Source organism: Ipomoea triloba, chromosome 16 (genome assembly GCF_003576645.1).
Source record: "Ipomoea triloba cultivar NCNSP0323 chromosome 16, ASM357664v1".
Classification (NCBI taxonomy): Eukaryota; Viridiplantae; Streptophyta; class Magnoliopsida; order Solanales; family Convolvulaceae; genus Ipomoea; species Ipomoea triloba.
In genome coordinates this window covers 10,590,752-10,615,760 of record NC_044931.1, presented here as the reverse complement: position 1 = coordinate 10,615,760, position 25,009 = coordinate 10,590,752, and the positions used below count along the sequence as shown (strand labels likewise).

The following is a 25,009-nucleotide window of genomic DNA, read 5'->3' as shown; positions in this document are numbered from 1 at the left end:
AAAAAATAACAACATTTTTTTTTGTCAAAAAATTAAAAAAGGCGATAGTTTGTAAATAGAAAGATGAGAAATATTTGTTTGTTTCTAGTGTGTTTTGTAAATAGTTATTGTTGATCCCATCTTACGCACAAGAGGCTTTATATGCGGTGATCGTGGATCGAACACGAGACCTTCAGATCTTCAGTCTGACGCTCTCCCATTTGAGCTATCCCCGCAGTACGAGTGTTACATACTCGGTTTTAATAATTGTTTTCTATTGTAAATTCCAAATTAAAAAACTAGGATAATTACACTCATAAAATAATGTGAAACAAAAATCATTTGTTATTATTTATTATATAGTTATTAATATGCAATAAAATGTCTTAAAACAGATCTGCATCAATTAAAATTTGTAAAGCTTACAATTTGAAATTTGAATGGGTGAAAAAGTTACTTACATGCAAGTTTTGTTGAATTATTTTGTCGGGATTTTCGAACTATTTATTTTTTTTTCAGATCTTGAAAGGAACCTATGATATATTACCACCGTATATAAAAATTAGATATTTTGAGAAATCACAAATAATAAATCTCATGCAAAGAAAAACATTGATTAAATAGTTTCTATTTAAATCAATCAAGGCAACATCTCACTGTAATAAATTGTCATTATAATGCTACTACTCAACAAACTTTATTTAACAATCATATAAATGAAACTAATCCATAAATCCACTTCAAATGTCACTACTCCACTAACTAGCCGTGGTTTGACAATTGACAGAGAGGGTTTGAGAGGGAGGGTGAAGATGAGTAACAATGTTTGAAAATGTGTTTCAGTTCGACTCTAACCATGATAGTGATTACAGAGTGGGGTAAATGCCATAACTAAGGAGAAACAGATTTGGTGAGATATCACTAACAATAAGCACAATTCTCTAAATCTTGTAGATCTATGGTACTCCTAGTAGGGATATATATGGCAACACCACATCGTAATACACCAGAAAGACTAGATGGAGTATGGGTTATCACACATGAAAGATGATTTGTTTTGAAGGTTTCAATTGGCTTGGTTTATGTGTGGTAGTTTTGAGTGCATGGTTGAATTTTATTGATGATCAATACAAGGTTAGTATAAAAATATTCAAATAGTTTTCTCTATCATGATTTGTGTCAAGAATTTGATTTGTGCAAAAGCACGGAAACAAAAAATAACAACATTTTTTTTTGTCAAAAAATTAAAAAAGGCGATAGTTTGTAAATAGAAAGATGAGAAATATTTGTTTGTTTCTAGTGTGTTTTGTAAATAGTTATTGTTGATCCCATCTTACGCACAAGAGGCTTTATATGCGGTGATCGTGGATCGAACACGAGACCTTCAGATCTTCAGTCTGACGCTCTCCCATTTGAGCTATCCCCGCAGTACGAGTGTTACATACTCGGTTTTAATAATTGTTTTCTATTGTAAATTCCAAATTAAAAAACTAGGATAATTACACTCATAAAATAATGTGAAACAAAAATCATTTGTTATTATTTATTATATAGTTATTAATATGCAATAAAATGTCTTAAAACAGATCTGCATCAATTAAAATTTGTAAAGCTTACAATTTGAAATTTGAATGGGTGAAAAAGTTACTTACATGCAAGTTTTGTTGAATTATTTTGTCGGGATTTTCGAACTATTTATTTTTTTTTCAGATCTTGAAAGGAACCTATGATATATTACCACCGTATATAAAAATTAGATATTTTGAGAAATCACAAATAATAAATCTCATGCAAAGAAAAACATTGATTAAATAGTTTCTATTTAAATCAATCAAGGCAACATCTCACTGTAATAAATTGTCATTATAATGCTACTACTCAACAAACTTTATTTAACAATCATATAAATGAAACTAATCCATAAATCCACTTCAAATGTCACTACTCCACTAACTAGCCGTGGTTTGACAATTGACAGAGAGGGTTTGAGAGGGAGGGTGAAGATGAGTAACAATGTTTGAAAATGTGTTTCAGTTCGACTCTAACCATGATAGTGATTACAGAGTGGGGTAAATGCCATAACTAAGGAGAAACAGATTTGGTGAGATATCACTAACAATAAGCACAATTCTCTAAATCTTGTAGATCTATGGTACTCCTAGTAGGGATATATATGGCAACACCACATCGTAATACACCAGAAAGACTAGATGGAGTATGGGTTATCACACATGAAAGATGATTTGTTTTGAAGGTTTCAATTGGCTTGGTTTATGTGTGGTAGTTTTGAGTGCATGGTTGAATTTTATTGATGATCAATACAAGGTTAGTATAAAAATATTCAAATAGTTTTCTCTATCATGATTTGTGTCAAGAATTTGATTTGTGCAAAAGCACGGAAACAAAAAATAACAACATTTTTTTTTGTCAAAAAATTAAAAAAGGCGATAGTTTGTAAATAGAAAGATGAGAAATATTTGTTTGTTTCTAGTGTGTTTTGTAAATAGTTATTGTTGATCCCATCTTACGCACAAGAGGCTTTATATGCGGTGATCGTGGATCGAACACGAGACCTTCAGATCTTCAGTCTGACGCTCTCCCATTTGAGCTATCCCCGCAGTACGAGTGTTACATACTCGGTTTTAATAATTGTTTTCTATTGTAAATTCCAAATTAAAAAACTAGGATAATTACACTCATAAAATAATGTGAAACAAAAATCATTTGTTATTATTTATTATATAGTTATTAATATGCAATAAAATGTCTTAAAACAGATCTGCATCAATTAAAATTTGTAAAGCTTACAATTTGAAATTTGAATGGGTGAAAAAGTTACTTACATGCAAGTTTTGTTGAATTATTTTGTCGGGATTTTCGAACTATTTATTTTTTTTTCAGATCTTGAAAGGAACCTATGATATATTACCACCGTATATAAAAATTAGATATTTTGAGAAATCACAAATAATAAATCTCATGCAAAGAAAAACATTGATTAAATAGTTTCTATTTAAATCAATCAAGGCAACATCTCACTGTAATAAATTGTCATTATAATGCTACTACTCAACAAACTTTATTTAACAATCATATAAATGAAACTAATCCATAAATCCACTTCAAATGTCACTACTCCACTAACTAGCCGTGGTTTGACAATTGACAGAGAGGGTTTGAGAGGGAGGGTGAAGATGAGTAACAATGTTTGAAAATGTGTTTCAGTTCGACTCTAACCATGATAGTGATTACAGAGTGGGGTAAATGCCATAACTAAGGAGAAACAGATTTGGTGAGATATCACTAACAATAAGCACAATTCTCTAAATCTTGTAGATCTATGGTACTCCTAGTAGGGATATATATGGCAACACCACATCGTAATACACCAGAAAGACTAGATGGAGTATGGGTTATCACACATGAAAGATGATTTGTTTTGAAGGTTTCAATTGGCTTGGTTTATGTGTGGTAGTTTTGAGTGCATGGTTGAATTTTATTGATGATCAATACAAGGTTAGTATAAAAATATTCAAATAGTTTTCTCTATCATGATTTGTGTCAAGAATTTGATTTGTGCAAAAGCACGGAAACAAAAAATAACAACATTTTTTTTTGTCAAAAAATTAAAAAAGGCGATAGTTTGTAAATAGAAAGATGAGAAATATTTGTTTGTTTCTAGTGTGTTTTGTAAATAGTTATTGTTGATCCCATCTTACGCACAAGAGGCTTTATATGCGGTGATCGTGGATCGAACACGAGACCTTCAGATCTTCAGTCTGACGCTCTCCCATTTGAGCTATCCCCGCAGTACGAGTGTTACATACTCGGTTTTAATAATTGTTTTCTATTGTAAATTCCAAATTAAAAAACTAGGATAATTACACTCATAAAATAATGTGAAACAAAAATCATTTGTTATTATTTATTATATAGTTATTAATATGCAATAAAATGTCTTAAAACAGATCTGCATCAATTAAAATTTGTAAAGCTTACAATTTGAAATTTGAATGGGTGAAAAAGTTACTTACATGCAAGTTTTGTTGAATTATTTTGTCGGGATTTTCGAACTATTTATTTTTTTTTAGGATCTTGAAAGGAACCTATGATATATTACCACCGTATATAAAAATTAGATATTTTGAGAAATCACAAATAATAAATCTCATGCAAAGAAAAACATTGATTAAATAGTTTCTATTTAAATCAATCAAGGCAACATCTCACTGTAATAAATTGTCATTATAATGCTACTACTCAACAAACTTTATTTAACAATCATATAAATGAAACTAATCCATAAATCCACTTCAAATGTCACTACTCCACTAACTAGCCGTGGTTTGACAATTGACAGAGAGGGTTTGAGAGGGAGGGTGAAGATGAGTAACAATGTTTGAAAATGTGTTTCAGTTCGACTCTAACCATGATAGTGATTACAGAGTGGGGTAAATGCCATAACTAAGGAGAAACAGATTTGGTGAGATATCACTAACAATAAGCACAATTCTCTAAATCTTGTAGATCTATGGTACTCCTAGTAGGGATATATATGGCAACACCACATCGTAATACACCAGAAAGACTAGATGGAGTATGGGTTATCACACATGAAAGATGATTTGTTTTGAAGGTTTCAATTGGCTTGGTTTATGTGTGGTAGTTTTGAGTGCATGGTTGAATTTTATTGATGATCAATACAAGGTTAGTATAAAAATATTCAAATAGTTTTCTCTATCATGATTTGTGTCAAGAATTTGATTTGTGCAAAAGCACGGAAACAAAAAATAACAACATTTTTTTTTGTCAAAAAATTAAAAAAGGCGATAGTTTGTAAATAGAAAGATGAGAAATATTTGTTTGTTTCTAGTGTGTTTTGTAAATAGTTATTGTTGATCCCATCTTACGCACAAGAGGCTTTATATGCGGTGATCGTGGATCGAACACGAGACCTTCAGATCTTCAGTCTGACGCTCTCCCATTTGAGCTATCCCCGCAGTACGAGTGTTACATACTCGGTTTTAATAATTGTTTTCTATTGTAAATTCCAAATTAAAAAACTAGGATAATTACACTCATAAAATAATGTGAAACAAAAATCATTTGTTATTATTTATTATATAGTTATTAATATGCAATAAAATGTCTTAAAACAGATCTGCATCAATTAAAATTTGTAAAGCTTACAATTTGAAATTTGAATGGGTGAAAAAGTTACTTACATGCAAGTTTTGTTGAATTATTTTGTCGGGATTTTCGAACTATTTATTTTTTTTTAGGATCTTGAAAGGAACCTATGATATATTACCACCGTATATAAAAATTAGATATTTTGAGAAATCACAAATAATAAATCTCATGCAAAGAAAAACATTGATTAAATAGTTTCTATTTAAATCAATCAAGGCAACATCTCACTGTAATAAATTGTCATTATAATGCTACTACTCAACAAACTTTATTTAACAATCATATAAATGAAACTAATCCATAAATCCACTTCAAATGTCACTACTCCACTAACTAGCCGTGGTTTGACAATTGACAGAGAGGGTTTGAGAGGGAGGGTGAAGATGAGTAACAATGTTTGAAAATGTGTTTCAGTTCGACTCTAACCATGATAGTGATTACAGAGTGGGGTAAATGCCATAACTAAGGAGAAACAGATTTGGTGAGATATCACTAACAATAAGCACAATTCTCTAAATCTTGTAGATCTATGGTACTCCTAGTAGGGATATATATGGCAACACCACATCGTAATACACCAGAAAGACTAGATGGAGTATGGGTTATCACACATGAAAGATGATTTGTTTTGAAGGTTTCAATTGGCTTGGTTTATGTGTGGTAGTTTTGAGTGCATGGTTGAATTTTATTGATGATCAATACAAGGTTAGTATAAAAATATTCAAATAGTTTTCTCTATCATGATTTGTGTCAAGAATTTGATTTGTGCAAAAGCACGGAAACAAAAAATAACAACATTTTTTTTTGTCAAAAAATTAAAAAAGGCGATAGTTTGTAAATAGAAAGATGAGAAATATTTGTTTGTTTCTAGTGTGTTTTGTAAATAGTTATTGTTGATCCCATCTTACGCACAAGAGGCTTTATATGCGGTGATCGTGGATCGAACACGAGACCTTCAGATCTTCAGTCTGACGCTCTCCCATTTGAGCTATCCCCGCAGTACGAGTGTTACATACTCGGTTTTAATAATTGTTTTCTATTGTAAATTCCAAATTAAAAAACTAGGATAATTACACTCATAAAATAATGTGAAACAAAAATCATTTGTTATTATTTATTATATAGTTATTAATATGCAATAAAATGTCTTAAAACAGATCTGCATCAATTAAAATTTGTAAAGCTTACAATTTGAAATTTGAATGGGTGAAAAAGTTACTTACATGCAAGTTTTGTTGAATTATTTTGTCGGGATTTTCGAACTATTTATTTTTTTTTAGGATCTTGAAAGGAACCTATGATATATTACCACCGTATATAAAAATTAGATATTTTGAGAAATCACAAATAATAAATCTCATGCAAAGAAAAACATTGATTAAATAGTTTCTATTTAAATCAATCAAGGCAACATCTCACTGTAATAAATTGTCATTATAATGCTACTACTCAACAAACTTTATTTAACAATCATATAAATGAAACTAATCCATAAATCCACTTCAAATGTCACTACTCCACTAACTAGCCGTGGTTTGACAATTGACAGAGAGGGTTTGAGAGGGAGGGTGAAGATGAGTAACAATGTTTGAAAATGTGTTTCAGTTCGACTCTAACCATGATAGTGATTACAGAGTGGGGTAAATGCCATAACTAAGGAGAAACAGATTTGGTGAGATATCACTAACAATAAGCACAATTCTCTAAATCTTGTAGATCTATGGTACTCCTAGTAGGGATATATATGGCAACACCACATCGTAATACACCAGAAAGACTAGATGGAGTATGGGTTATCACACATGAAAGATGATTTGTTTTGAAGGTTTCAATTGGCTTGGTTTATGTGTGGTAGTTTTGAGTGCATGGTTGAATTTTATTGATGATCAATACAAGGTTAGTATAAAAATATTCAAATAGTTTTCTCTATCATGATTTGTGTCAAGAATTTGATTTGTGCAAAAGCACGGAAACAAAAAATAACAACATTTTTTTTTGTCAAAAAATTAAAAAAGGCGATAGTTTGTAAATAGAAAGATGAGAAATATTTGTTTGTTTCTAGTGTGTTTTGTAAATAGTTATTGTTGATCCCATCTTACGCACAAGAGGCTTTATATGCGGTGATCGTGGATCGAACACGAGACCTTCAGATCTTCAGTCTGACGCTCTCCCATTTGAGCTATCCCCGCAGTACGAGTGTTACATACTCGGTTTTAATAATTGTTTTCTATTGTAAATTCCAAATTAAAAAACTAGGATAATTACACTCATAAAATAATGTGAAACAAAAATCATTTGTTATTATTTATTATATAGTTATTAATATGCAATAAAATGTCTTAAAACAGATCTGCATCAATTAAAATTTGTAAAGCTTACAATTTGAAATTTGAATGGGTGAAAAAGTTACTTACATGCAAGTTTTGTTGAATTATTTTGTCGGGATTTTCGAACTATTTATTTTTTTTTAGGATCTTGAAAGGAACCTATGATATATTACCACCGTATATAAAAATTAGATATTTTGAGAAATCACAAATAATAAATCTCATGCAAAGAAAAACATTGATTAAATAGTTTCTATTTAAATCAATCAAGGCAACATCTCACTGTAATAAATTGTCATTATAATGCTACTACTCAACAAACTTTATTTAACAATCATATAAATGAAACTAATCCATAAATCCACTTCAAATGTCACTACTCCACTAACTAGCCGTGGTTTGACAATTGACAGAGAGGGTTTGAGAGGGAGGGTGAAGATGAGTAACAATGTTTGAAAATGTGTTTCAGTTCGACTCTAACCATGATAGTGATTACAGAGTGGGGTAAATGCCATAACTAAGGAGAAACAGATTTGGTGAGATATCACTAACAATAAGCACAATTCTCTAAATCTTGTAGATCTATGGTACTCCTAGTAGGGATATATATGGCAACACCACATCGTAATACACCAGAAAGACTAGATGGAGTATGGGTTATCACACATGAAAGATGATTTGTTTTGAAGGTTTCAATTGGCTTGGTTTATGTGTGGTAGTTTTGAGTGCATGGTTGAATTTTATTGATGATCAATACAAGGTTAGTATAAAAATATTCAAATAGTTTTCTCTATCATGATTTGTGTCAAGAATTTGATTTGTGCAAAAGCACGGAAACAAAAAATAACAACATTTTTTTTTGTCAAAAAATTAAAAAAGGCGATAGTTTGTAAATAGAAAGATGAGAAATATTTGTTTGTTTCTAGTGTGTTTTGTAAATAGTTATTGTTGATCCCATCTTACGCACAAGAGGCTTTATATGCGGTGATCGTGGATCGAACACGAGACCTTCAGATCTTCAGTCTGACGCTCTCCCATTTGAGCTATCCCCGCAGTACGAGTGTTACATACTCGGTTTTAATAATTGTTTTCTATTGTAAATTCCAAATTAAAAAACTAGGATAATTACACTCATAAAATAATGTGAAACAAAAATCATTTGTTATTATTTATTATATAGTTATTAATATGCAATAAAATGTCTTAAAACAGATCTGCATCAATTAAAATTTGTAAAGCTTACAATTTGAAATTTGAATGGGTGAAAAAGTTACTTACATGCAAGTTTTGTTGAATTATTTTGTCGGGATTTTCGAACTATTTATTTTTTTTTAGGATCTTGAAAGGAACCTATGATATATTACCACCGTATATAAAAATTAGATATTTTGAGAAATCACAAATAATAAATCTCATGCAAAGAAAAACATTGATTAAATAGTTTCTATTTAAATCAATCAAGGCAACATCTCACTGTAATAAATTGTCATTATAATGCTACTACTCAACAAACTTTATTTAACAATCATATAAATGAAACTAATCCATAAATCCACTTCAAATGTCACTACTCCACTAACTAGCCGTGGTTTGACAATTGACAGAGAGGGTTTGAGAGGAAGGGTGAAGATGAATAACAATGTTTGAAAATGTGTTTCAGTTCGACTCTAACCATGATAGTGATTACAGAGTGGGGTAAATGTCATAACTAAGGAGAAACAGATTTGGTGAGATATCACTAACAATAAGCACAATTCTCTAAATCTTGTAGATCTATGGTACTCCTAGTAGGGATATATATGGCAACACCACATCGTAATACACCAGAAAGACTAGATGGAGTATGGGTTATCACACATGAAAGATGATTTGTTTTGAAGGTTTCAATTGGCTTGGTTTATGTGTGGTAGTTTTGAGTGCATGGTTGAATTTTATTGATGATCAATACAAGGTTAGTATAAAAATATTCAAATAGTTTTCTCTATCATGATTTGTGTCAAGAATTTGATTTGTGCAAAAGCACGGAAACAAAAAATAACAACATTTTTTTTTGTCAAAAAATTAAAAAAGGCGATAGTTTGTAAATAGAAAGATGAGAAATATTTGTTTGTTTCTAGTGTGTTTTGTAAATAGTTATTGTTGATCCCATCTTACGCACAAGAGGCTTTATATGCGGTGATCGTGGATCGAACACGAGACCTTCAGATCTTCAGTCTGACGCTCTCCCATTTGAGCTATCCCCGTAGTACGAGTGTTACATACTCGGTTTTAATAATTGTTTTCTATTGTAAATTCCAAATTAAAAAACTAGGATAATTACACTCATAAAATAATGTGAAACAAAAATCATTTGTTATTATTTATTATATAGTTATTAATATGCAATAAAATGTCTTAAAACAGATCTGCATCAATTAAAATTTGTAAAGCTTACAATTTGAAATTTGAATGGGTGAAAAAGTTACTTACATGCAAGTTTTGTTGAATTATTTTGTCGGGATTTTCGAACTATTTATTTTTTTTTCAGATCTTGAAAGGAACCTATGATATATTACCACCGTATATAAAAATTAGATATTTTGAGAAATCACAAATAATAAATCTCATGCAAAGAAAAACATTGATTAAATAGTTTCTATTTAAATCAATCAAGGCAACATCTCACTGTAATAAATTGTCATTATAATGCTACTACTCAACAAACTTTATTTAACAATCATATAAATGAAACTAATCCATAAATCCACTTCAAATGTCACTACTCCACTAACTAGCCGTGGTTTGACAATTGACAGAGAGGGTTTGAGAGGGAGGGTGAAGATGAGTAACAATGTTTGAAAATGTGTTTCAGTTCGACTCTAACCATGATAGTGATTACAGAGTGGGGTAAATGCCATAACTAAGGAGAAACAGATTTGGTGAGATATCACTAACAATAAGCACAATTCTCTAAATCTTGTAGATCTATGGTACTCCTAGTAGGGATATATATGGCAACACCACATCGTAATACACCAGAAAGACTAGATGGAGTATGGGTTATCACACATGAAAGATGATTTGTTTTGAAGGTTTCAATTGGCTTGGTTTATGTGTGGTAGTTTTGAGTGCATGGTTGAATTTTATTGATGATCAATACAAGGTTAGTATAAAAATATTCAAATAGTTTTCTCTATCATGATTTGTGTCAAGAATTTGATTTGTGCAAAAGCACGGAAACAAAAAATAACAACATTTTTTTTTGTCAAAAAATTAAAAAAGGCGATAGTTTGTAAATAGAAAGATGAGAAATATTTGTTTGTTTCTAGTGTGTTTTGTAAATAGTTATTGTTGATCCCATCTTACGCACAAGAGGCTTTATATGCGGTGATCGTGGATCGAACACGAGACCTTCAGATCTTCAGTCTGACGCTCTCCCATTTGAGCTATCCCCGCAGTACGAGTGTTACATACTCGGTTTTAATAATTGTTTTCTATTGTAAATTCCAAATTAAAAAACTAGGATAATTACACTCATAAAATAATGTGAAACAAAAATCATTTGTTATTATTTATTATATAGTTATTAATATGCAATAAAATGTCTTAAAACAGATCTGCATCAATTAAAATTTGTAAAGCTTACAATTTGAAATTTGAATGGGTGAAAAAGTTACTTACATGCAAGTTTTGTTGAATTATTTTGTCGGGATTTTCGAACTATTTATTTTTTTTTAGGATCTTGAAAGGAACCTATGATATATTACCACCGTATATAAAAATTAGATATTTTGAGAAATCACAAATAATAAATCTCATGCAAAGAAAAACATTGATTAAATAGTTTCTATTTAAATCAATCAAGGCAACATCTCACTGTAATAAATTGTCATTATAATGCTACTACTCAACAAACTTTATTTAACAATCATATAAATGAAACTAATCCATAAATCCACTTCAAATGTCACTACTCCACTAACTAGCCGTGGTTTGACAATTGACAGAGAGGGTTTGAGAGGGAGGGTGAAGATGAGTAACAATGTTTGAAAATGTGTTTCAGTTCGACTCTAACCATGATAGTGATTACAGAGTGGGGTAAATGCCATAACTAAGGAGAAACAGATTTGGTGAGATATCACTAACAATAAGCACAATTCTCTAAATCTTGTAGATCTATGGTACTCCTAGTAGGGATATATATGGCAACACCACATCGTAATACACCAGAAAGACTAGATGGAGTATGGGTTATCACACATGAAAGATGATTTGTTTTGAAGGTTTCAATTGGCTTGGTTTATGTGTGGTAGTTTTGAGTGCATGGTTGAATTTTATTGATGATCAATACAAGGTTAGTATAAAAATATTCAAATAGTTTTCTCTATCATGATTTGTGTCAAGAATTTGATTTGTGCAAAAGCACGGAAACAAAAAATAACAACATTTTTTTTTGTCAAAAAATTAAAAAAGGCGATAGTTTGTAAATAGAAAGATGAGAAATATTTGTTTGTTTCTAGTGTGTTTTGTAAATAGTTATTGTTGATCCCATCTTACGCACAAGAGGCTTTATATGCGGTGATCGTGGATCGAACACGAGACCTTCAGATCTTCAGTCTGACGCTCTCCCATTTGAGCTATCCCCGCAGTACGAGTGTTACATACTCGGTTTTAATAATTGTTTTCTATTGTAAATTCCAAATTAAAAAACTAGGATAATTACACTCATAAAATAATGTGAAACAAAAATCATTTGTTATTATTTATTATATAGTTATTAATATGCAATAAAATGTCTTAAAACAGATCTGCATCAATTAAAATTTGTAAAGCTTACAATTTGAAATTTGAATGGGTGAAAAAGTTACTTACATGCAAGTTTTGTTGAATTATTTTGTCGGGATTTTCGAACTATTTATTTTTTTTTAGGATCTTGAAAGGAACCTATGATATATTACCACCGTATATAAAAATTAGATATTTTGAGAAATCACAAATAATAAATCTCATGCAAAGAAAAACATTGATTAAATAGTTTCTATTTAAATCAATCAAGGCAACATCTCACTGTAATAAATTGTCATTATAATGCTACTACTCAACAAACTTTATTTAACAATCATATAAATGAAACTAATCCATAAATCGACTTCAAATGTCACTACTCCACTAACTAGCCGTGGTTTGACAATTGACAGAGAGGGTTTGAGAGGGAGGGTGAAGATGAATAACAATGTTTGAAAATGTGTTTCAGTTCGACTCTAACCATGATAGTGATTACAGAGTGGGTAACTGTCATAACTAAGGAGAAACAGATTTGGTGAGATATCACTAACAATAAGCACAATTCTCTAAATCTTGTAGATCTATGGTACTCCTAGTAGGGATATTATATGGCAACACCACATCGTAATACACCAGAAAGACTAGATGGAGTATGGGTTATCACACATGAAAGATGATTTGTTTTGAAGGTTTCAATTGGCTTGGTTTATGTGTGGTAGTTTTGAGTGCATGGTTGAATTTTATTGATGATCAATACAAGGTTAGTATAAAAATATTCAAATAGTTTTCTCTATCATGATTTGTGTCAAGAATTTGATTTGTGCAAAAGCACGGAAACAAAAAATAACAACATTTTTTTTTGTCAAAAAATTAAAAAAGGCGATAGTTTGTAAATAGAAAGATGAGAAATATTTGTTTGTTTCTATAGTGTTTTGTAAATAGTTATTGTTGATTCCATGTTACGCACACGAGACCTTCAGATCTTCAGTCTGATGCTCTCCCAACTGAGCTATCCCCATAGTACGAGTGTTACATACTCGGTTTTAATAATTGTTTTCTATTGTAAATTCCAAATTAAAAAACTAGGATAATTATACTCATAAAAGAATGTGAAACAAAAATCATTTGTTATTATTTATTATATAGTTATTAATATGCAATAAAATGTCTTAAAACAAATGTGTATCAATTAAAATTTGTAAAGCTTACAATTTGAAATTTGAATGGGTGAAAAAGTTACTTACATGCAAGTTTTGTCGAATTATTTTGTCGGGATTTTCAAACTATATATTTTTTTCAGATCTTGGAAGGAACCTATGATATATTACCATCGTATATATAAATTNTGCAAAAGCACGGAAACAAAAAATAACAACATTTTTTTTTGTCAAAAAATTAAAAAAGGCGATAGTTTGTAAATGGAAAGATGATAAATATTTGTTAGTTTCTCGTGTGTTTTGTAAATAGGTATTGTTGATTCCATGAGTTTCTCGTGTGTTTTGTAAATAGGTATTGTTGATTCCATGTTACGCACACGAGGCTTTATTTGCGGTGATCGTGGATCGAACACGAGACCTTCAAATCTTCAGTCTGACGCTCTCCCAACTGAGCTATCCCCGCAGTACGAGTGTAACATACTCGGTTTTAATAATTGTTTTCTATTGTAAATTCCAAATTAAAAAACTAGGATAATTATGCTCATAAAAGAATGTGAAACAAAAATCATTTGTTATTATTTATTATATAGTTATTAATATGCAATAAAATGTCTTAAAACAAATGTGTATCAATTAAAATTTGTAAAGCTTACAATTTGAAATTTGAATGGGTGAAAAAGTTACTTACATGCAAGTTTTGTCGAATTATTTTGTCGGGATTTTCAAACTATATATTTTTTTCAGATCTTGGAAGGAACCTATGATATATTACCATCGTATATATAAATTAGATATTTTGAGAAATCACAAATAATAAATCTCATGCAAAGAAAAACATTGATTAAATAGTTTCTATTTAAATCAATCAAGGCAACATCTCACTGTAATAAATTGTCATTATAATGCTACTACTCAACAAACTTTATTTAACAATCATATAAATGAAACTAATCCATAAATTGACTTCAAATGTCACTACTCCACTAACTAGCCGTGGTTTGACAATTGACAGAGAGGGTTTGAGAGGGAGGGTGAAGATGAGTAACAATGTTTGAAAATGTGTTTCAGTTCGACTCTAACCATGATAGTGATTACAGACTGGGGTAAATGTCATAACTAAGGAGAAACAGATTTGGTGAGATATCACTAACAATAAGCACAATTCTCTAAATCTTGTAGATCTATGGTACTCCTAGTAGGGATATATATGGCAACACCACATCGTAATACACCAAAAAGACTAGATGGAGTATGGGTTATCACACATGAAAGATGATTTGTTTTGAAGGTTTCAATTGGCTTGGTTTATGTGTGGTAGTTTTGAGTGCATGGTTGAATTTTATTGATGATCAATACAAGGTTAGTATAAAAATATTCAAATAGTTTTCTCTATCATGATTTGTGTCAAGAATTTGATTTTTGCAAAAGCACGGAAACAAAAAATAACAACATTTTTTTTTGTCAAAAAATTAAAAAAGGCGATAGTTTGTAAATGGAAAGATGTCAAAAAATTAAAAAAGGCGATAGTTTGTAAATGGAAAGATGAGAAATATTTAAAAAAGGCGATAGTTTGTAAATGGAAAGATGAGAAATATTTGTTAGTTTCTCGTGTTTGTAAATGGAAAGATGAGAAATATTTGTTAGTTTCTCGTGTGTTTTGTAAATAGTTATTGTTGATTCCATGTTACGCACACGAGGCTTTATTTGCGATGATCGTGGATCCAACACGAGACCTTCAAATCTTCAGTCTGACGCTCTCCCAACTGAGCTATCCCCGCAGTACGAGTGTTACATACTCGGTTTTAATAATTGTTTTCTATTGTAAATTCCAAATTAAAAAACTAGGATAATTACACTCATAAAAGAATGTGAAACAAAAATCATTTGTTATTATTTATTATATAGTTATTAATATGCAATAAAATGTCTTAAAACAAATCTGTATCAATTAAAATTTGTAAAGCTTACAATTTGAAATTTGAATGGGTGAAAAAGTTACTTACATGCAAGTTTTGTTGAATTATTTTGTCGGGATTTTCAAACTATTTATTTTTTTTCAGATCTTGGAAGGAACCTATGATATATTACCATCGTATATAAAAATTAGATATTTTGAGAAATCACAAATAATAAATCTCATGCAAAGAAAAACATTGATTAAATAGTTTCTATTTAAATCAATCAAGGCAACATCTCACTGTAATAAATTGTCATTATAATGCTACTACTCAACAAACTTTATTTAACAATCATATAAATGAAACTAATCCATAAATCCACTTCAAATGTCACTACTCCACTAACTAGCCGTGGTTTGACAATTGACAGAGAGGGTTTGAGAGGGAGGGTGAAGATGAGTAACAATGTTTGAAAATGTGTTTCAGTTCGACTCTAACCATGATAGCGATTACAGAGTGGGGTAAATGTAATAACTAAGGAGAAACAGATTTGGTGAGATATCACTAACAATAGGCACAATTCTCTAAATCTTGTAGATCTATGGTACTCCTAGTAGGGATATATATGGCAACACCACATCGTAATACACCAGAAAGACTAGATGGAGTATGGGTTATCACACATGAAAGATGATTTGTTTTGAAGGTTTCAATTGGCTTGGTTTATGTGTGGTAGTTTTGAGTGCATGGTTGAATTTTATTGATGATCAATATAAGGTTAGTATAAAAATATTCAAATAGTTTTCTCTATCATGATTTGTGTCAAGAATTTGATTTGTGCAAAAGCACGGAAACAAAAAATAACAACATTTTTTTTTGTCAAAAAATTAAAAAAGGCGATAGTTTGTAAATAGAAAGATGAGAAATATTTGTTAGTTTCTAGTGTGTTTTGTAAATAGTTGTTGTTGATTCCATGTTACGCACACGAGGCTTTGTTTGCGGTGATCGTGGATCGAACACGAGATCTTCAGATCTTCAGTCTGACGCTCTCCCAACTGAGCTATCCCCGCAGTACGAGTGTTACATACTCGGTTTTAACAATTGTTTTCTATTGTAAATTCCAAATTAAAAAACTAGGATAATTACACTGATAAAAGAATGTGAAACAAGAATCATTTGTTATTATTTATTATATAGTTATTAATATGCAATAAAATGTCTTAAGACAAATCTGTATCAATTAAAATTTGTAAAGCTTACAATTTGAAATTTGAATGGGTGAAAAAGTTACTTACATGTAAGTTTTGTTGAATTATTTTGTCGGGATTTTCAAACTATTTATTTTTTTTCAGATCTTGGAAGGAACCTATGATATATTACCATCGTATATAAAAATTAGATATTTTGAGAAATCACAAATAATAAATCTCATGCAAAGAAAAACATTGATTAAATAGTTTCTATTTAAATCAATCAAGGCAACATCTCACTGTAATAAATTGTCATTATAATGCTACTACTCAACAAACTTTATTTAACAATCATATAAATGAAACTAATCCATAAATCGACTTCAAATGTCACTACTCCACTAACTAGCCGTGGTTTGACAATTGACAGAGAGGGTTTGAGAGGGAGGGTGAAGATGAGTAACAATGTTTGAAAATGTGTTTCAGTTCGACTCTAACCATGATAGCGATTACAGAGTGGGGTAAATGTAATAACTAAGGAGAAACAGATTTGGTGAGATATCACTAACAATAGGCACAATTCTCTAAATCTTGTAGGTCTATGGTACTCCTAGTAGGGATATATATGGCAACACCACATCGTAATACACCAGAAAGACTAGATGGAGTATGAGTTATCACACATGAAAGATGATTTGTTTTGAAGGTTTCAATTGGCTTGGTTTATGTGTGGTAGTTTTGAGTGCATGGTTGAATTTTATTGATGATCAATATAAGGTTAGTATAAAAATATTCAAATAGTTTTCTCTATCATGACTCTGTAGTATAAAAATATTCAAATAGTTTTCTCTATCATGACTCTGTGTCAAAAAAATATTCAAATAGTTTTCTCTATCATGACTCTGTGTCAATAATTTGATTTGTGCAAAAGCACGGAAACAAAAAATAACAACATTTTTTTTTCTCAAAAAATTAAAAAAGGCGATAGTTTGTAAATAGAAAGATGAGAAATATTTGTTAGTTTCTATAGTGTTTTATAAATAGTTATTGTTGATTCCATGTTACGCACACGAGGCTTCATTTGTCGTGATCGTGGATCGAACACGAGACCTTCAGATCTTCAGTCTGACGCTCTCCCAACTGAGCTATCCCCGCAGTACGAGTGTTACATACTCGGTTTTAATAATTGTTTTCTATTGTAAATTCCAAATTAAAAAACTAGGATAATTACACTCATAAAATAATGTGAAACAAAAATCATTTGTTATTATTTATTATATAGTTATTAATATGCAATAAAATGTCTTAAGACAAATCTGTATCAATTAAAATTTGTAAAGCTTACAATTTGAAATTTGAATGGGTGAAAAAGTTACTTACATGCAAGTTTTGTTGAATTATTTTGTCGGGATTTGCAAACTATTTATTTTATTTTCAGATCTTGAAGGAACCTATGATATATTACCATCGTATATAAAAATTAGATATTTTTAGAAATCACAAATAATAAATCTCATGCAAAGAAAAAATTTTTAGAAATCACAAATAATAAATCTCATGCAAAGAAAAACATTGATTAAATAGTTTCTATTTAAATCAATCAAGGCAACATCTCACTGTAATAAATTGTCATTTAAATCAATCAAGGCAACATCTCACTGTAATAAATTGTCGTTATAATGCTACTACTCAACAAACTTTATTTAACAATCATATAAATGAAACTAATCCATAAATCGACTTCAAATGTCACTACTCCACTAACTAGCCGTGGTTTGACAATTGACAGAGAGGGTTTGAGAGGGAGGGTGAAGATGAGTAACAATGTTTGAAAATGTGTTTCAGTTCGACTCTAACCATGATAGCGATTACAGAGTGGGGTAAATGTAATAACTAAGGAGAAACAGATTTGGTGAGATATCACTAACAATAGGCACAATTCTCTAAATCTTGTAGATCTATGGTACTCCTAGTAGGGATATATATGGCAACACCACATCGTAATACACCAGAAAGACTAGATGGAGTATGGGTTATCACACATGAAAGATGATTTGTTTTGAAGGTTTCAATTGGCTTGGTTTATGTGTGGTAGTTTTGAGTGCATGGTTGAATTTTATTGATGATCAATACAAGGTTAGTATAAAAATATTCAAATAGTTTTCTCTATCATGATTTGTGTCAAGAATTTGATTTGTGCAAAAGCACGGAAACAAAAAATAACAACATTTTTTTTTGTCAAAAAATTAAAAAAGGCGATAGTTTGTAAATAGAAAGATGAGAAATATTTGTTTGTTTCTAGTGTGTTTTGTAAATAGTTATTGTTGATCCCATCTTACGCACACGAGACCTTCAGATCTTCAGTCTGATGCTCTCCCAACTGAGCTATCCCCGCAGTACGAGTGTTACATACTCGGTTTTAATAATTGTTTTCTATTGTAAATTCCAAATTAAAAAACTAGGATAATTACACTCATAAAATAATGTGAAACAAAAATCATTTGTTATTATTTATTATATAGTTATTAATATGCAATAAAATGTCTTAAAACAGATCTGCATCAATTAAAATTTGTAAAGCTTACAATTTGAAATTTGAATGGGTGAAAAAGTTACTTACATGCAAGTTTTGTTGAATTATTTTGTCGGGATTTTCGAACTATTTATTTTTTTTTCAGATCTTGAAAGGAACCTATGATATATTACCACCGTATATAAAAATTAGATATTTTGAGAAATCACAAATAATAAATCTCATGCAAAGAAAAACATTGATTAAATAGTTTCTATTTAAATCAATCAAGGCAACATCTCACTGTAATAAATTGTCATTATAATGCTACTACTCAACAAACTTTATTTAACAATCATATAAATGAAACTAATCCATAAATCGACTTCAAATGTCACTACTCCACTAACTAGCCGTGGTTTGACAATTGACAGAGAGGGTTTGAGAGGGAGGGTGAAGATGAGTAACAATGTTTGAAAATGTGTTTCAGTTCGACTCTAACCATGATAGTGATTACAGAGTGGGGTAAATGTCATAACTAAGGAGAAACAGATTTGGTGAGATATCACTAACAATAAGCACAATTCTCTAAATCTTGTAGATCTATGGTACTCCTAGTAGGGATATATATGGCAACACCACATCGTAATACACCAGAAAGACTAGATGGAGTATGGGTTATCACACATGAAAGATGATTTGTTTTGAAGGTTTCAATTGGCTTGGTTTATGTGTGGTAGTTTTGAGTGCATGGTTGAATTTTATTGATGATCAATACAAGGTTAGTATAAAAATATTCAAATAGTTTTCTCTATCATGATTTGTGTCAAGAATTTGATTTGTGCAAAAGCACGGAAACAAAAAATAACAACATTTTTTTTTGTCAAAAAATTAAAAAAGGCGATAGTTTGTAAATAGAAAGATGAGAAATATTTGTTTGTTTCTATAGTGTTTTGTAAATAGTTATTGTTGATTCCATGTTACGCACACGAGGCTTCATTTGTCGTGATCGTGGATCGAACACGAGACCTTCAGATCTTCAGTCTGACGCTCTCCCAACTGAGCTATCCCCGCAGTACGAGTGTTACATACTCGGTTTTAATAATTGTTTTCTATTGTAAATTCCAAATTAAAAAACTAGGATAATTACACTGATAAAAGAATGTGAAACAAAAATCATTTGTTATTATTTATTATATAGTTATTAATATGCAATAAAATGTCTTAAAACAAATCTGTATCAATTAAAATTTGTAAAGCTTACAATTTGAAATTTGAATGGGTGAAAAACTTACTTACATGCAAGTTTTGTTGAATTATCTTGTCGGGATTTTCAAACTATTTATTTTTTTTCAGATCTTGAAAGGAACCTATGATATATTACCATCGTATATAAAAATGAGATATTTTTAGAAATCACAAATAATAAATCTCATGTAACGAAAAACATTGATTACATAGTTTATATTTAAATCAATGAAGGCAACATCTCACTGTAATAAATTGTCATTATAATGCTACTACTCAACAAACTTTATTTAACAATCATATAAATGAAACTAATCCATAAATCCACTTCAAATGTCAGTACTCCACTAACTAGCCGTGGTTTGACAATTGACAGAGAGGGTTTGAGAGGGAGGGTGAAGATGAGTAACAATGTTTGAAAATGTGTTTCAGTTCGACTCTAACCATGATAGTGATTACAGAGTGGGGTAAATGTCATAACTAAGGAGAAACAGATTTGGTGACATATCACTAACAATAAGCACAATTCTCTAAATCTTGTAGATCTATGGTACTCCTAGTAGGGATATATATGGCAACACCACATCGTAATACACCAGAAAGACTAGATGGAGTATGGGTTATCACACATGAAAGATGATTTGTTTTGAAGGTTTCAATTGGCTTGGTTTATGTGTGGTAGTTTTGAGTGCATGGTTGAATTTTATTGATGATCAATACAAGGTTAGTATAAAAATATTCAAATAGTTTTCTCTATCATGATTTGTGTCAAGAATTTGATTTGTGCAAAAGCACGGAAACAAAAAATAACAACATTTTTTTTCTCAAAAAATTAAAAAAGGCGATAGTTTGTAAATAGAAAGATGAGAAATATTTGTTAGTTTCTAGTGTGTTTTGTAAATAGTTATTGTTGATCCCATCTTACGCACACGAGGCTTTATTTGCGGTGATCGTGGATCGAACACGAGACCTTCAGATCTTCAGTCTGACACTCTCCCAACTGAGCTATCCCCGCAGTACGAGTGCTAGATACTCGGTTTTAATAATTGTTTTCTATTGTAAATTCCAAATTAAAAAACTAGGATAATTACACTGATAAAAGAATGTGAAACAAAAATCATTTGTTATTATTTATTATATAGTTATTAATATGCAATAAAATGTCTTAAAACAAATCTGTATCAATTAAAATTTGTAAAGCTTACAATTTGAAATTTGAATGGGTGAAAAACTTACTTACATGCAAGTTTTGTTGAATTATTTTGTCGGGATATTCAAACTATTTATTTTTTTTCAGATCTTGAAAGGAACCTATGATATATTACCATCGTATATAAAAATTAGATATTTTGAGAAATCACAAATAATAAATCTCATGCAAAGAAAAACATTGATTAAATAGTTTCTATTTAAATCAATCAAGGCAACATCTCACTGTAATAAATTGTCATTATAATGCTACTACTCAACAAACTTTATTTAACAATCATATAAATGAAACTAATCCATAAATCGACTTCAAATGTCACTACTCCACTAACTAGCCGTGGTTTGACAATTGACAGAGAGGGTTTGAGAGGGAGGGTGAAGATGAGTAACAATGTTTGAAAATGTGTTTCAGTTCGACTCTAACCATGATAGTGATTACAGAGTGGGGTAAATGTCATAACTAAGGAGAAACAGATTTGGTGAGATATCACTAACAATAAGCACAATTCTCTAAATCTTGTAGATCTATGGTACTCCTAGTAGGGATATATATGGCAACACCACATCGTAATACACCAGAAAGACTAGATGGAGTATGGGTTATCACACATGAAAGATGATTTGTTTTGAAGGTTTCAATTGGCTTGGTTTATGTGTGGTAGTTTTGAGTGCATAGTTGAATTTTATTGATGATCAATACAAGGTTAGTATAAAAATATTCAAATAGTTTTCTCTATCATGATTTGTGTCAAGAATTTGATTTTTGCAAAAGTCTCTATCATGATTTGTGTCAAGAATTTGATTTTTGCAAAAGCCTCTATCATGATTTGTGTCAAGAATTTGATTTTTGCAAAAGCACGGAACATGATTTGTGTCAAGAATTTGATTTTTGCAAAAGCACGGAAACAAAAAATAACAACATTTTTTTTTTTTGCAAAAGCACGGAAACAAAAAATAACAACATTTTTTTTGTCAAAAAATTAAAAAAGGCGATGGTTTGTAAATGGAAAGATGAGAAATATTTGTTAGTTTCTCGTGTGTTTTGTAAATAGTTATTGTTGATTCCATGTTACGCACACGAGGCTTTATTTGCGATGATCGTGGATCGAACACGAGACCTTCAAATCTTCAGTCTGACGCTCTCCCAACTGAGCTATCCCCGTAGTACGAGTGTTACATACTCGGTTTTAATAATTGTTTTCTATTGTAAATTCCAAATTAAAAAACTAGGATAATTATACTCATAAAAGAATGTGAAACAAAAATCATTTGTTATTATTTATTATATAGTTATTAATATGCAATAAAATGTCTTAAAACTAATCTGTATCAATTAAAATTTGTAAAGCTTACAATTTGAAATTTGAATGGGTGAAAAAGTTACTTACATGCAAGTTTTGTTGAATTATTTTGTCGGGATTTTCAAACTATTTATTTTTTTTTTCAGATCTTGAAAGGAACCTATGATATATTACCATCGTATATAAAAATTAGATATTTTGAGAAATCACAAATAATAAATCTCATGCAAAGAAAAACATTGATTAAATAGTTTCTAGTTAAATCAATCAAGGCAACATCTCACTGTAATAAATTGTCATTATAATGCTACTACTCAACAAACTTTATTTAACAATCATATAAATGAAACTAATCCATAAATCGACTTCAAATGTCACTACTCGACTAACTAGCCGTGGTTTGACAATTGACAGAGAGGGTTTGAGAGGGAGGGTGAAGATGAGTAACAATGTTTGAAAATGTGTTTCAGTTCGACTCTAACCATGATAGTGATTACAGAGTGGGGTAAATGTCATAACTAAGGAGAAACAGATTTGGTGAGATATCACTAACAATAAGCACAATTCTCTAAATGTTGTAGATCTATGATACTCCTAGTAGGGATATATATGGCAACACCACATCGTAATACACCACAAAGACTAGATGGAGTATGGGTTATCACACATGAAAGGTGATTTGTTTTGAAGGTTTCAATTGGCTTGGTTTATGTGTGGTAGTTTTGAGTGCATGGTTGAATTTTATTGATGATCAATATAAGGTTAGTATAAAAATATTCAAATAGTTTTCTCTATCATGACTCTGTGTCAAGAATTTGATTTGTGCAAAAGCACGGAAACAAAAAATAACAACATTTTTTTTTCTCAAAAAATTAAAAAAGGCGATAGTTTGTAAATAGAAAGATGAGAAATATTTGTTAGTTTCTAGTGTGTTTTGTAAATAGTTGTTGTTGATTCCATGTTACGCACACGAGGCTTTGTTTGCGGTGATCGTGGATCGAACACGAGACCTTCAGATCTTCAGTCTGACGCTCTCCCAACTGAGCTATCCCCGCAGTACGAGTGTTACATACTCGGTTTTAATAATTGTTTTCTATTGTAAATTCCAAATTAAAAAACTAGGATAATTACACTGATAAAAGAATGTGAAACAAAAATCATTTGTTATTATTTATTATATAGTTATTAATATGCAATAAAATGTCTTAAAACAAATCTGTATCAATTAAAATTTGTAAAGCTTACAATTTGAAATTTGAATGGGTGAAAAAGTTACTTACATGCAAGTTTTGTTGAATTATTTTGTCGGGATTTTCAAACTATTTTTTTTTTTTTTCAGATCTTGAAGGAACCTATGATATATTACCATCGTATATAAAAATTAGATATTTTTAGAAATCACAAATAATAAATCTCATGCAAAGAAAAACATTGATTAAATAGTTTCTATTTAAATCAATCAAGGCAACATCTCACTGTAATAAATTGTCATTATAATGCTACTACTCAACAAACTTTATTTAACAATCATATAAATGAAACTAATCCATAAATCGACTTCAAATGTCACTACTCCACTAACTAGCCGTGGTTTGACAATTGACAGAGAGGGTTTGAGAGGGAGGGTGAAGATGAGTAACAATGTTTGAAAGTGTGTTTCAGTTCGACTCTAACCATGATAGCGATTACAGAGTGGGGTAAATGTAATAACTAAGGAGAAACAGATTTGGTGAGATATCACTAACAATAGGCACAATTCTCTAAATCTTGTAGATCTATGGTACTCCTAGTAGGGATATATATGGCAACACCACATCGTAATACACCAGAAAGACTAGATGGAGTATGGGTTATCACACATGAAAGATGATTTGTTTTGAAGGTTTCAATTGGCTTGGTTTATGTGTGGTAGTTTTGAGTGCATGGTTGAATTTTATTGATGATCAATATAAGGTTAGTATAAAAATATTCAAATAGTTTTCTCTATCATGACTCTGTGTCAAGAATTTGATTTGTGCAAAAGCACGGAAACAAAAAATAACAACATTTTTTTTTCTCAAAAAATTAAAAAAGGCGATAGTTTGAAAATAGAAAGATGAGAAATATTTGTTAGTTTCTAGTGTGTTTTGTAAATAGTTATTGTTGATTCCATGTTACGCACACTAGGCTTTATTTGCGGTGATCGTGGATCGAACACGAGACCTTCAGATCTTCAGTCTGACGCTCTCCCA

The 25,009-nt window shown here is 30.4% G+C and overlaps 16 non-coding genes across 16 annotated transcripts; all 16 read right to left on the bottom strand.

Moving 5' to 3' along the window:
* Positions 1-142: 142 nt before the first annotated feature.
* Positions 143-215, bottom strand: TRNAF-GAA. The gene has a single exon. It is a non-coding gene; the product is annotated as a tRNA-Phe (tRNA).
* A 1,118-nt stretch (positions 216-1,333) lies between these two features.
* TRNAF-GAA lies at positions 1,334-1,406 on the bottom strand. The gene has a single exon. It is a non-coding gene; the product is annotated as a tRNA-Phe (tRNA).
* Positions 1,407-2,524: 1,118 nt separating this feature from the next.
* Positions 2,525-2,597, bottom strand: TRNAF-GAA. The gene has a single exon. It is a non-coding gene; the product is annotated as a tRNA-Phe (tRNA).
* A 1,118-nt stretch (positions 2,598-3,715) lies between these two features.
* Positions 3,716-3,788, bottom strand: TRNAF-GAA. Its single transcript has one exon. It is a non-coding gene; the product is annotated as a tRNA-Phe (tRNA).
* Positions 3,789-4,906: 1,118 nt separating this feature from the next.
* TRNAF-GAA lies at positions 4,907-4,979 on the bottom strand. The gene has a single exon. It is a non-coding gene; the product is annotated as a tRNA-Phe (tRNA).
* Positions 4,980-6,097: 1,118 nt separating this feature from the next.
* TRNAF-GAA lies at positions 6,098-6,170 on the bottom strand. The gene has a single exon. It is a non-coding gene; the product is annotated as a tRNA-Phe (tRNA).
* A 1,118-nt stretch (positions 6,171-7,288) lies between these two features.
* Positions 7,289-7,361, bottom strand: TRNAF-GAA. The gene has a single exon. It is a non-coding gene; the product is annotated as a tRNA-Phe (tRNA).
* A 1,118-nt stretch (positions 7,362-8,479) lies between these two features.
* On the bottom strand, positions 8,480-8,552 carry TRNAF-GAA. Its single transcript has one exon. It is a non-coding gene; the product is annotated as a tRNA-Phe (tRNA).
* Positions 8,553-10,861: 2,309 nt separating this feature from the next.
* TRNAF-GAA lies at positions 10,862-10,934 on the bottom strand. The gene has a single exon. It is a non-coding gene; the product is annotated as a tRNA-Phe (tRNA).
* A 1,118-nt stretch (positions 10,935-12,052) lies between these two features.
* Positions 12,053-12,125, bottom strand: TRNAF-GAA. The gene has a single exon. It is a non-coding gene; the product is annotated as a tRNA-Phe (tRNA).
* A 1,685-nt stretch (positions 12,126-13,810) lies between these two features.
* Positions 13,811-13,883, bottom strand: TRNAF-GAA. Its single transcript has one exon. It is a non-coding gene; the product is annotated as a tRNA-Phe (tRNA).
* Positions 13,884-16,315: 2,432 nt separating this feature from the next.
* Positions 16,316-16,388, bottom strand: TRNAF-GAA. Its single transcript has one exon. It is a non-coding gene; the product is annotated as a tRNA-Phe (tRNA).
* A 1,202-nt stretch (positions 16,389-17,590) lies between these two features.
* TRNAF-GAA lies at positions 17,591-17,663 on the bottom strand. The gene has a single exon. It is a non-coding gene; the product is annotated as a tRNA-Phe (tRNA).
* A 2,358-nt stretch (positions 17,664-20,021) lies between these two features.
* TRNAF-GAA lies at positions 20,022-20,094 on the bottom strand. The gene has a single exon. It is a non-coding gene; the product is annotated as a tRNA-Phe (tRNA).
* Positions 20,095-21,210: 1,116 nt separating this feature from the next.
* TRNAF-GAA lies at positions 21,211-21,283 on the bottom strand. Its single transcript has one exon. It is a non-coding gene; the product is annotated as a tRNA-Phe (tRNA).
* Positions 21,284-23,760: 2,477 nt separating this feature from the next.
* TRNAF-GAA lies at positions 23,761-23,833 on the bottom strand. Its single transcript has one exon. It is a non-coding gene; the product is annotated as a tRNA-Phe (tRNA).
* Between the last annotated feature and the right edge of the window lie 1,176 nt (positions 23,834-25,009).